This window comes from Cryptomeria japonica, chromosome 11, assembly GCF_030272615.1.
Source record: "Cryptomeria japonica chromosome 11, Sugi_1.0, whole genome shotgun sequence".
NCBI classification, from domain to species: Eukaryota; Viridiplantae; Streptophyta; class Pinopsida; order Cupressales; family Cupressaceae; genus Cryptomeria; species Cryptomeria japonica.
This window is the reverse complement of record NC_081415.1, coordinates 248,370,907-248,382,473: the sequence shown is the minus strand read 5'-3', so window position 1 is coordinate 248,382,473 and position 11,567 is coordinate 248,370,907.

The following is an 11,567-nucleotide window of genomic DNA, read 5'->3' as shown; positions in this document are numbered from 1 at the left end:
CATTACAAGAAAAGCCCATTGGCATAATTCATCCAAAAACCCATCCCAATTATATAAGCCTCATTAGATATAAAGGATGCTGCCAGAGGAGGCATACAAAAAGAGAAATATTAGATTGAGATCTCAGGAAGAAGCATCCATCCAATCCACCAGAAGAGCAGCCAAAAACTCAAAACTGGACCACCCCTATCTTTGAAACACTATTTTCCAAGCCACTGATTAAAATGATACCACCGAGCATAAGGGAAATCATAAAAAGAAATCCTGTTAGTACGAACATTGTAAGTAAACATAGTATAACCCAAATGAGGAGAAGGAGAGGATGCTGAAGACCTCGAGGAGCCAGAGTAAAACCAAACCACATAAATTCCCACATAAGTAACCAAGAAAAGAGCAACAAGAAGAGAAGCCATCTCATATACCATCCAATCTGCAAGTTCCAATTTCTTAAAGACAACCACTAGCCTCCAAACCTAACCAAAATATTTTAGATAAAGCAGAGCATCTTACCAGATAATAAATGATAGCATAGAAGAAAGAAACATAAGATGACCAACAACAAAGCCCCAATATATACCACTCCCATAGAGGAAGCATTATGGAAATACCAAATCCACACGCGGGACCTCCTCAAATGTGCAAAGATCAACACAAAAATATGATAACTAAGAAACGTTCCACCTAATCATATGGAGGAAAAGAAAAAACTAGGCTGGCAGCATGAAATCACCCAACTATAATGAAGCACAATCATGGTACAGAAACACGACTCCCACTGATTACCCAAATAGAAATCAAACTATCAACTCAAGGTAACCATCATAAAATAGCCAAGCAAGTGAATAGTATGCAGAAAGCACACTCAAGCAATGATACTCGAGACAACCTTCCCAATATATCATAATATGATTAGCACACGAAGCCACTAGAAAGATATGATGAAATGAATATGCCCTCACAAAACAACAGATATACAACTAATGAGTACAACCTAAGTAATACGCTTAACAAGTCCGGGTACTCATACTACTTTCATATACAAAAAATAAAGCATTAACATGAAAAATAGACCACAACAGACCTATGAAGAGCAAAATGAGCACGTGCCAAGCCAACACTATAGGGCACATGATTGCAGTCCCCACACCCTCCTTTCTCCATACAAAGATACTTACCGAATATGCCATTAACAAGGGAGTTATCATAAGGCAAACAACACCCTCCTCAATGTCATATGCGAAAGAAAAACCACACCCAACAAGGAATATAATGTAGGCTACAATTATGCCCAATCTATTATACTACTGCAAGGCACACGATTGCAACCTCCACACCCACCTTGCTCCATACATAGATACTTACGGAATATGCCATAAATAAGGGAGTTATGATAAAGCAGACAACACCCTCCTCAATGTCACATGCGAAAGAAAATCCACATCCAACAAGGAGTGTAATACAGGCTACAAGCATGCCCGATCTATTTAAAAGAGAATATAAATACAAGAGGAAGGGATATCTCAAGGGGAAACCTCCAAATAGTCAGCCCCTTCAACAACAACCCTATTAGCCAAATAGTCTGCAATAAAATTTATCTCCCTATAACAGTGAGATATAGAAAAGGTAGAAAAACACTTCAACTGTGTAAGGATGCACTCTAACAAGTACTGCAGATGCTAAGAGACACATTTCTTAGCAGACACTGACTGAAAGACCAACATTGAGTCCCCTTCAATGATAATGTCCCTAATTCCCAGAGATATGGCAACATCCAAACCAAAAGATAATTCTTGAAATTCAGCAACATTATTGGAGCTGACACCAATATATTTGCTAACAACTTTAACAATCTTAGAATTATGATAAAAAATGACTACCCCAACCCTAGCCTTCCCCAGATTACCCTTAGCAACCCCATCAAAATTTAACTTGAAGGAGAATTGGGGGGGAGGTATCCATTTGGCCATCCTACGTTTGACAAGCGAGGACAATCTAGTTGTTACCGACCTGTGAGAAGGGATGACTCGAACTCCATTTCCATGTAACCCAATTATCCCAATGAGAAAAGGACCTAAGATGTTCCAAATTTTTATAGATATAAGAAAGAACCACCTCAGAAATGGAGGATTGAATCTTGTCAATAACCTCCTTCAATGAAGCAGACTTACGATTTAAAATTCTATAGTTCCTCTCCAACTAGATGCTCCAAATAACAATAGAAGGTGCCACAATCCACATAGAGGAGTAAAAAGAAGATGAATACAAGAAAGGCCAAGCCCAAAAATGTGATAATAAACTAGGACTGATATCTGAGGACCAACCAAGCATTCCAAATAACCAATACCAACATTCCATAGCAAACGGACAATGTAAGAACACAAGATCCATGGTTTCCATAAAAAAACCACAAAACACACAAGGGAAAGCTGTAGTAATCCCAAGCCTATCCAGTCTCATCCCAGTGAGGACTCTATCTTGAACTGCCAACCAAGAAAAAGAGCCAACTTTAGGAAGACATGCCGAATGCCAAAAAAGCTGAGAAGGCCAATGGAAGAAAGGAGAGGAAGGAGACAAGGATTTATACCCCTCCTTTACCCAGTAAGAACCTGAAGCACTTTTAGTCCAAACCAAAATATCATCTTTATGTTGAATCACAAGAGATCTATTCTGAAGTTCTTCCTCAAAAGCAATTCTAAGCTCATTCTCAATGGGAAGGAAAGCAATAGACTTCCATTAGGATACTGGATAAGGTCCTGAAGAATCAATGGAAAAATAGTCAGCAACAAAAACCCCCCAAAGATCAGAAAGAATATCAGACAAAGGAGACCAATCTCGAATTGAAGACAATGCCAGATGACCATTCTAGAGTTCATCCCATATCCTAGCCTTCTTCCCATTATGGATAACCCAAGAAAGTTGCGGAAGGATGACCGATCTACAACTAACCAGAAAGTTCCAAAAAGTTGAACCTTTTGGAAGAGATGAGGCTATGAAAATCCTCTCTAGGGGCTCCCCTTAAATACTTAGTAAACATAATGGATGCCTATTTAGTCAATGGATCTTTATATAATTTCCAAAAAATTTTAACCCCCAAACCTTTTTCCTGGGACACTAAATCTCAAATTCCTGCACCTCCCAACTCTTTAGGAAGGCAAACTTTATCCCAAGCTAGAAGGGGAAGCTTCTTTTTGCCCCCAATGTTATCATTCCAAAGAAAGGATCTTAGAGACAACTTGAGGTTTGGGATAACTCTGGGGGGAGTTTTCAAGATAGACATCAGGTATATAGGAATGGCATGAAGTATTGACTTAATTAGAAGAATCTTACTTGCCAATGTCAGCCATTTATGATTTCAGGAAGAAATTCTAGACGAAATCGCATGCACCACTTTATCCCAAAAAGTAGCTTTATCCACCCCAACGAAAAAATGAATGCCTAAGTATTTGCAAGGAAATGCACCCACTTGAAAGCCCCAAAATTGAGTGAGCCTATCTTTGACCAAGGGGGATACATTAAAAAAGAAAACTTTGAATTTTAAAACATTCACTTTCTGATCAGAAAAAGAAGAATAACCAGTAATAATCTTCTTGATTACTCTAGCCTCTATCATAGAAGTAGAACCAAATAGAAGAGTATCATACTCGAAAAGACAATGGGATTACAAAAAAGGACAAACCTCTATTCTAATACCCCTCCATAGGCTAGATGCTGTAGAATCAGAAATAGCCCTGCTTAAAGTCTCTGCCAAAAGTATAAACAAAAAAGGGGACAAAGGATCCCCTTGCCTAACCCCTTGAGAGGAAGAGAAAAAACCAGAAGGTGATCCATTAATCAAAACCAAAAATTGAGAAGATGATATGCAAGAGAAGACCCATTTAATCTAGCTATGGGTAGATCCAAAGTGCTTCAATACAACAACAAGAGACTGTTAGTTAACCCGATCATAAGCTTTAAGCATGTCAAGTTTCAGAATCATAGCCAAAATTTTTTGTCTCGAAATGGAGTGCAAGATCTCATGGGTGACAATTGCACCCCCCAGAGTTTCCCTACTAGACACAAAGCCACCTTGATCAATAGTAATAATCTTGGGAAGGAGCGTGACCAATCGAACCGAAATTGCCTTGGTAAATTTTTTATATAAAGTATTACAAAGAGCAATAGGGTGAATATTAGAAAAGGAGCTAGGATAATCCACTTTAGGAATAATAGAAATGAGATTATTGTTAAGTTCCTTCAAAATAGTTCTATTCCTCCTAGACTCTTCCAAGGCTAATAAAACATCATTCCCCACAAAGTCCCAACACTTTTGAAAAAATAGAACCGTGAACCCATCCAGACTTGGGGCCTTTTCGGGATGCATGGAAAAAACCACCTCCCTTAACTCTTCTAAAGAGAAGGGAGCCATAAGCATCCTATTATCCTCATGACTAACTAAAGGGGGGACCGAATTTACAAAGGTATTGTCTGAGACAAGCTCCACCAATAGCAAAGACTTAAATAAATTTACTGCTTCAGAAGCAATATCATTCTCATCTGATAAACTCTTCCCATGAAAATCAATAATACATGAGATTCTATTACATTGATGCCTTAGCTTGGTTGAAGAGGTAATCAGTCATTGTTATTGTAAAAACAATCAATGAATATTGGTAACTTATTGAATCTATTTGTTTTGGTTTGGGAAAGTGGTTTTCTTGTAGTATACATTATCTCAATTTTGTAAATTTAGAGAAATGTTAGGTCAATTTTACTTAAGCTCAATGTGAATGAGTCAAACTCTAGACAACACATGTTCTTGATTCTTGTTGAGAGGCGCCAATCAAGCTACTTCTATTCTTGTAGCAAGATTTGGACCAATAATTTATTCACTTCACATAGATGTAGAACATCATGGATATTTGCGAGGTTTGTTGTTGCGATATGTTTTTTGTGTAGTGTTTATGGTTAACTATCTTTTCATTATCAACTAGATGAAGTTGAGGACTTGAGTCTTGCAATAGGTTTAAGTTAGTGTTTCTAATTTCTCTTTTGATTTGTATAGTTTTCTCATGAAAGTAGTTTATTAATTAACCTTGGATTTGAAAGATTCTTGTGATATGAACTATTGTTGTGTTTTGTCTAGCTTCTTGTCAAATTTTTGTTCGCTCAACTATTTTTTAGCAGTTTTTTCCTAAGTTGGTAGCTTTTTGTTGATCTCATGTAAGATTGTATTATACCAATCTCCTCTTTGTCTAGGTCGCAATTGAGTCTAAATCTTGAATGAAGAAGAAGAATGATCATATTTGTTGGTTGAGTGCCTCATGTTGGAATAAAGGATTTTTTTTTCTTTTTCTCTAATTTTTTATTGTTATGAGTTTTCTTATACAATTATTAACATAAATAAATATAAAAAATAAACTAAAATACCCTTTTTATTGTTTTCCAAATTTAAAGATTAAATAATTATAAATTGCTTTTGATGAACATTTTAAATAAATGTTAATGTATATGGCTTTTCCTTGTTGGTAGTGTGCCAACATACCTTGTGGGGATTTGCGACATGGTTGAACAACCTCCTGTGGATTCTATAAGTCTAATGGTTGTATCGGGCATTGACGGGTCGATCTTTTGGTGCAACGATAACCCTAGCTTGTAACAAGTAGTCAGAGGTTTGAATCATGTAGGCCATGACGAGTGACACTAGGAGGGGGATTGTTGGCAGTGGGCCAACGTCCCTCGCTAGGATTCACGATATGGTTTAACAACCTCCTATGGATTCTATAAGTCTAGTGGTTGTATCGGGCATTGATAGGTTGATCTTTTGGTGCAATGACAAATCTAGCTTGTAACATTCCTTAGATATTTTTTTTTATGTTTAGTGCTTTATTTTTGTTTTATAATTTAATATAATAAAAGTAAATGCAAATAATCTAAGATCTTGAAAAAATAAGAAATTGTAATATAAGTGTAGGTTTGTAAATTTTTTACCTTAACAATTTCATGCTCTATTTATCACTTGCTTTGTGCAATCCCTAGTTTAAAACTGTACTAATAAGTCTATGACTCAATCATCATCAAACACAAAGTTCGATGATATGTTTTATGTTAAGAGCCTCGCTAGTCAGTTCTCCCTTTCAAAGGCCTCTTTTTGGGGTGGCTTGCATGTGCAGTGGTCTAATTCCTTTGAAAGGGACCCAAACTTCAAGTATTTTAAGTTTTGGCATTTACCCTTTTGATCCAATTGCAATATTTACATTTGATCATTATTTGTCAGCCTACATTTGAAACAAAACCACAATCCCTATGTAATAATATCTTTTATCTTTCATAAGGTCTAAGAATTAAGCAATCACTTTACAATCGAATCCAATGTAAAGTTATCTAATTATAGAGTAGCAAACTAAAAGATTTTGTGCTCACTTGTATGGATTCACGTTTCTCATTTATGATTATCATGTTATTGTACTAACACTTGCAAGACATCCTAAAGAGTGTAACATCATGAACTTAATATGAATCCATATGAGAGGTTTTAATACCTAAGATAATATAGTCATTTCAATATTTATCATTTACTCAGTGTTTGTCTCTTTGGACATAAGTTCTCTTTTCATTATCATTGTTGTGGAGGTGGAAATTCCAACACGGGATCTGACTTAGGCAAGCCCTTATATAGTACAAACCTTTTCTTAATTTTTTTGTGTATGGGGGTTCAAGTCCATTTTTGAGATAGGTAGAAATGAGTAGAGCTGACAATGATGAATAGTTTTAGACTTCAAACAATGAAAAAACCTCAAAATCCAAAGTTGTGCACAAGTGTCCAAACATATTTCCCTAAATTTGGAGGAGGACAACAACCCACATGTTCTAGACCCCATTTTTGGCATTGGATTGTCAAGAAAAAACTTTTGCAAAAGGGGTACCCAACACTTATGTGTGGTGCAATTAGCACCAAATTTAGTATTAGGTTCTTTTTTGTTTATCCTTTCCAAATACATACCTTTTTCTACATTTCTATTCTATATTTTTTTTCATTCTATCAATCTTGATTAATTTAGCCTTCTTTAGCCTAGTTCATTACACACACAATTAATTCCAATCACATACAATCAAGAGAAGTTTGAGTCCTATAGAATATGGCCCTTCCTTATAGATAGAAAGCCAAGCCCACTCACAACTCTAATGTTGCATGTGAGAAGGAATTGATCCTAGGTTAACACACATGTTAGACTAGGATCACTTTTCCCATATTACAATAAGATCTAATCTAGTAAAGTAGGAAATTATAAACTAAGCAAGAAGATTTAATGAATTTAACTTAAAAGAAAGACAAATATTTAATCACTAAATCTAAAATATTTTTTTAAAATGAAATAACATAGGAAAAGATTCTTGCTCTCATAGTGCAATAAAATGTGCTTAGGAAGCCAAATTTTGGTTGTTTATTTCTTTTTAGTAGTCAAGACCTCTACTTGATGAAGGTAAAGAACAAGAATATTGAGAAGCAATGTGAATTATTTGTAAGAGGCTTAGCATCTTGATAAAATATAATGGATTTGTATCTAAAAGGAGTATCATAACACTGATGCTTAAATGTGGTGTAATGAAAAACATTGGTTCTCTATAGGTGATTTACTATGGGAACAATATCTCTTAGGAAGGATGGAAAGGTTAAAAGGATATATAATTACTAATTTAAGGTTGAATAGAATACCATGGAGAATTTATTGAGAGAAAAAATATTGATTAAGATTGAAAGGGAGAAAAAATTTAGTTAGAGGGATTTAGTGTCTTAGGAATAGAGAGCACTCTCAATCAAAAGAGAAAATGAAAGTAAATTGGCTATACATAAAATAATCATGCATGCAAAAAGATGGAAATTTCACCCCTTTCAAGAATAAGGTTACCCTTTTTATAGGGAAGGTCACATAGGCATGGTTACAACCTTGAGTACAAATCACTCAGGAAAGCATACACTCTCTCAAATGACCCTATAATTGTGGATTTGTAAAAGAAATTTGAACATATGTTCAAGACTTGAAACACAATGTAAGGGTTCAACAAGATTGTATAAGAGATAAATAGGTTAGGTTAAGTATCTTTAATACTAAAAGTATTGAAATTGTAAGTGTAATTTTGCATATGTGGGTCTTGAGATCGATCATTGAGACATCATGTGAGACTATTACGATGACAAATGCAATTTTGAGAATTTACAAATCTTGTAGCTCTAGTTAAATTTTGTGTCCTTTGAACTTTATTTATGACATATAACTTTGAACTAACACACGATTCAACTCTAACCTTTAATTTATCAAAATGTTTATCAATGATACTTGTCAAGAATTTACACTACTTAAAAATATTTTGGGAATGATGATAGATTACAAGGGTCAGATTATCCAAGGTTGATAACCTTAAATACAAAATTTATGATTATGAAATGGTTAGCAAAGAATAGCTTTAACAATGAAATAATTTATATGATAAATCTAATCAGAGATTATTTTAGTGGCGAATATTCGCCAATGGCAAATTTTTCACATCGGTGACCTGGGAAATAGCGAATATTTTGTACCAATTGGGGGTGGCCAAGTTGCCAGAACATTATCAATTTCCATAAAAAAAATGACCCGATCTCCATATGTTTTATGTAATTAAATGTTTCTATGCAAGGATTTTGCCAATACAATATATGGTGGACACATGGTAAATTTAATTTTTTCACCTACACTCTCCAAGGTTGCCCTAATAGACGATCATAATTTGCCTATAGGCATATGAAGATTTGTTAGCCAGGAGGATCCAATTCACTCGACATTTTGCCGACATGTGTCTTCATTCACCCCAACCTTTGCCAACTATATTGTATTTGCCAATTATTTGGACGACCCATAATTGCCTCAAAAATTACATAAGTTGTGTTATAGTTATGTGGGATTCACCAGATATTTGTATACCATAGAAAATTCCTATAGAATTCACCATATAAGGATTGGTATAAATATATTCAAAGATCAAATCTATCTCTACACAATCTGGTGGGTTCTAGGCTCTAAATTCTGATCAATAGCAAAGTTTCAGACCAAGGAAAATTATTTCTGTTGATTGCATTGGCGACTGCTAGTGACTTCAAGGTGAGCGATCATATTTTTGAAGTGTTATAATATTATTCTGAATTTATCTATATTTGTTTGCACTATTGAGTTCATTCTTATTCAGTGAGGACCTGTCAGTGCCAAGTTGTCAGCCGGGAGATTCAAACCTCAGACATCTAGATTGTAGGTCATAGGGCCAATGAAACATATATTATACTTTATAGTCTATTATTGCTTCTTCAACAAATTGATATTTTTTTGGCAGCCTTTATTTCGTTGGAGATGTCGAACAAGAAGAAGGGTAGGAAACCTGAATGTGGGGAAGGCCATGAGAAGGCAAGAAAAAGCAGAACGTTGTCTTCGTACTTTAACTTTGGAAAAGATTATGGTGAAAATCAGGAAGGTACACCATCACAAGTACAAGTACAAAATTCGCAACCTACACCACATGTTGAAGATGACGGTGAACCTGATATCTCAGATTAGGATGATATTGAAGAAGATTATCTGGTAGATGCCCAAGTTAGCCAGAATGATATAATCGACTTGGGTGATAATGCCATTGATGATAATTCATGGAAGGGGAAAAGAAAAGCCAGATCAAAAAAGGATCAACCACAATCAAAAAAGGATTGAGAGTGGGATATGTCAGTGAGGAATTTCCAAATTAATTGGGCATCAAAATATCCATTCATTGAACTAGTGTAGAATCCAATTGAAGGTGAGCCTCCAATAGAATGCAGGTGTAAGATTTGCACTTGGAAACATAACAAGGAAATTAGGTTGTAGCTAAAATTTGACACTATAGAAAAGCATATGGGTAAAGTTTATGAAAAACAAATGATAGACGGAGTTGAAAAATCAGTGATAAGATGGAAAAAAAAGGAGGAATGCAAGCATGTGAGGAATGCCGAAGAGTATTATTTTCATGAGAAAATATAGATGAAGCCTGTTGAAGTTAAAGGTTCTATTGAAACTAGTTTTGGAAAAGCAATGCAAATAGAACAACTGGGAAAAGTTGTTCAGTTAAGTGTTGTTTTTTATATTTTGAGTAGAGGGCATGCTATGACATATTTCCCATCAATTAGTGGTTTATTACACTTTTTGAAAGTTCCTAACTATGTTAATAGACATTGGTCAATAAACAGTGGATGGGAATGTGCAAGCTGTCTTGCGGAGGTTGAAAAAGAAGATGCAAAGGAAAAAATAAGAGTCAAAATTTATTGCATTTTCTTTAGATGAAGTTACGACAATAGGCAATACTTCATGGGTATGCATGCATGTTTATACTGTACAAAATCATGTCCGCCAACCTCATCTACTATCTATTGCTAAAATGAAGGAGACATCAATAGAAAATTTATTTCAACTAGTAAAGAGAAGTTTAATTGAATATGGAGGTATGGATGACATGTCTATTGCCAAACAATTAGTGTGTGTTGAAACAGATGGAGTTTCAGTAATGCAAGGTCACAGGAACGATCTTTGTACAAAGATTGAAACTTCATTTGCATCATACATTATTGCAATTCACTGCATGGCTCACATAATGAATCTATCTTTTGAAATTGTGAGCAAGTATGCTTCGGTAAAAAAAATGAAATTTTAATCAGAGAGCTCTACTCACAGAGCATGCATGTCCATTTGAAATTTTTTGACTCTCTCTCCGATCTTAAGTAGTAATTTTAAGACAATAAAATGAATTGAATTCATGTCATTAACAAAACTAAACATAAAATATATTAATTACAAATATATTATTTTATTTAAAATATTAAAAAAAATAAAAAAAATAAAACAAAAATAACATAACTATACAGAATTCACAATTACAACTATCTAAATATCATATGTTAGTGTTTAAAAAATTATCTTTAGTAGTATATGTACTCCTAAGGGCCTCAAACTTAGGATGTGAGAAAAAAAGAAATTTTATAAATAAAATTTGATTTATATTTTAATCTTTTATGAAAATGCAGAGAGAAATACTTATTTTTTATTTACTGGGAACTAGGTATAAGCGGGTGGAAGAAACGTGGACAGGTATGATTAAGTAATTTTTCCTTTTTCAACTCTCTTACTGTGTAATTGCAGGAGGAAGCCCTAAAACTCAGGTCAACTTGATCATGTAAAATGTACCCACCATAAATCACTCGCCGAGTTCTTATTTTATTATTCTTTTACCTCAACGATTGGAAGACATCATAATTTAGAGACCATATTTCACTTAGCAATGATTATATGAGACCATATTTCACTTAGCAATGATTATATGAGAAATCTGGGAGTTCTGAGTATTTCATATGATATCTTGTATTTAAAGGGAAATTTATTCCGTTAAGTTGGCATTAAACAACTGGAACGTACTTGAATTCTCATCATTATTGCTGAGATTAACTAACTCGTTTTCCAATGCGAACATTATTATTAATTCTCTATACATTTGAGATGAACTGAACCTACTAATAATATTTATTATTATATCTTCTC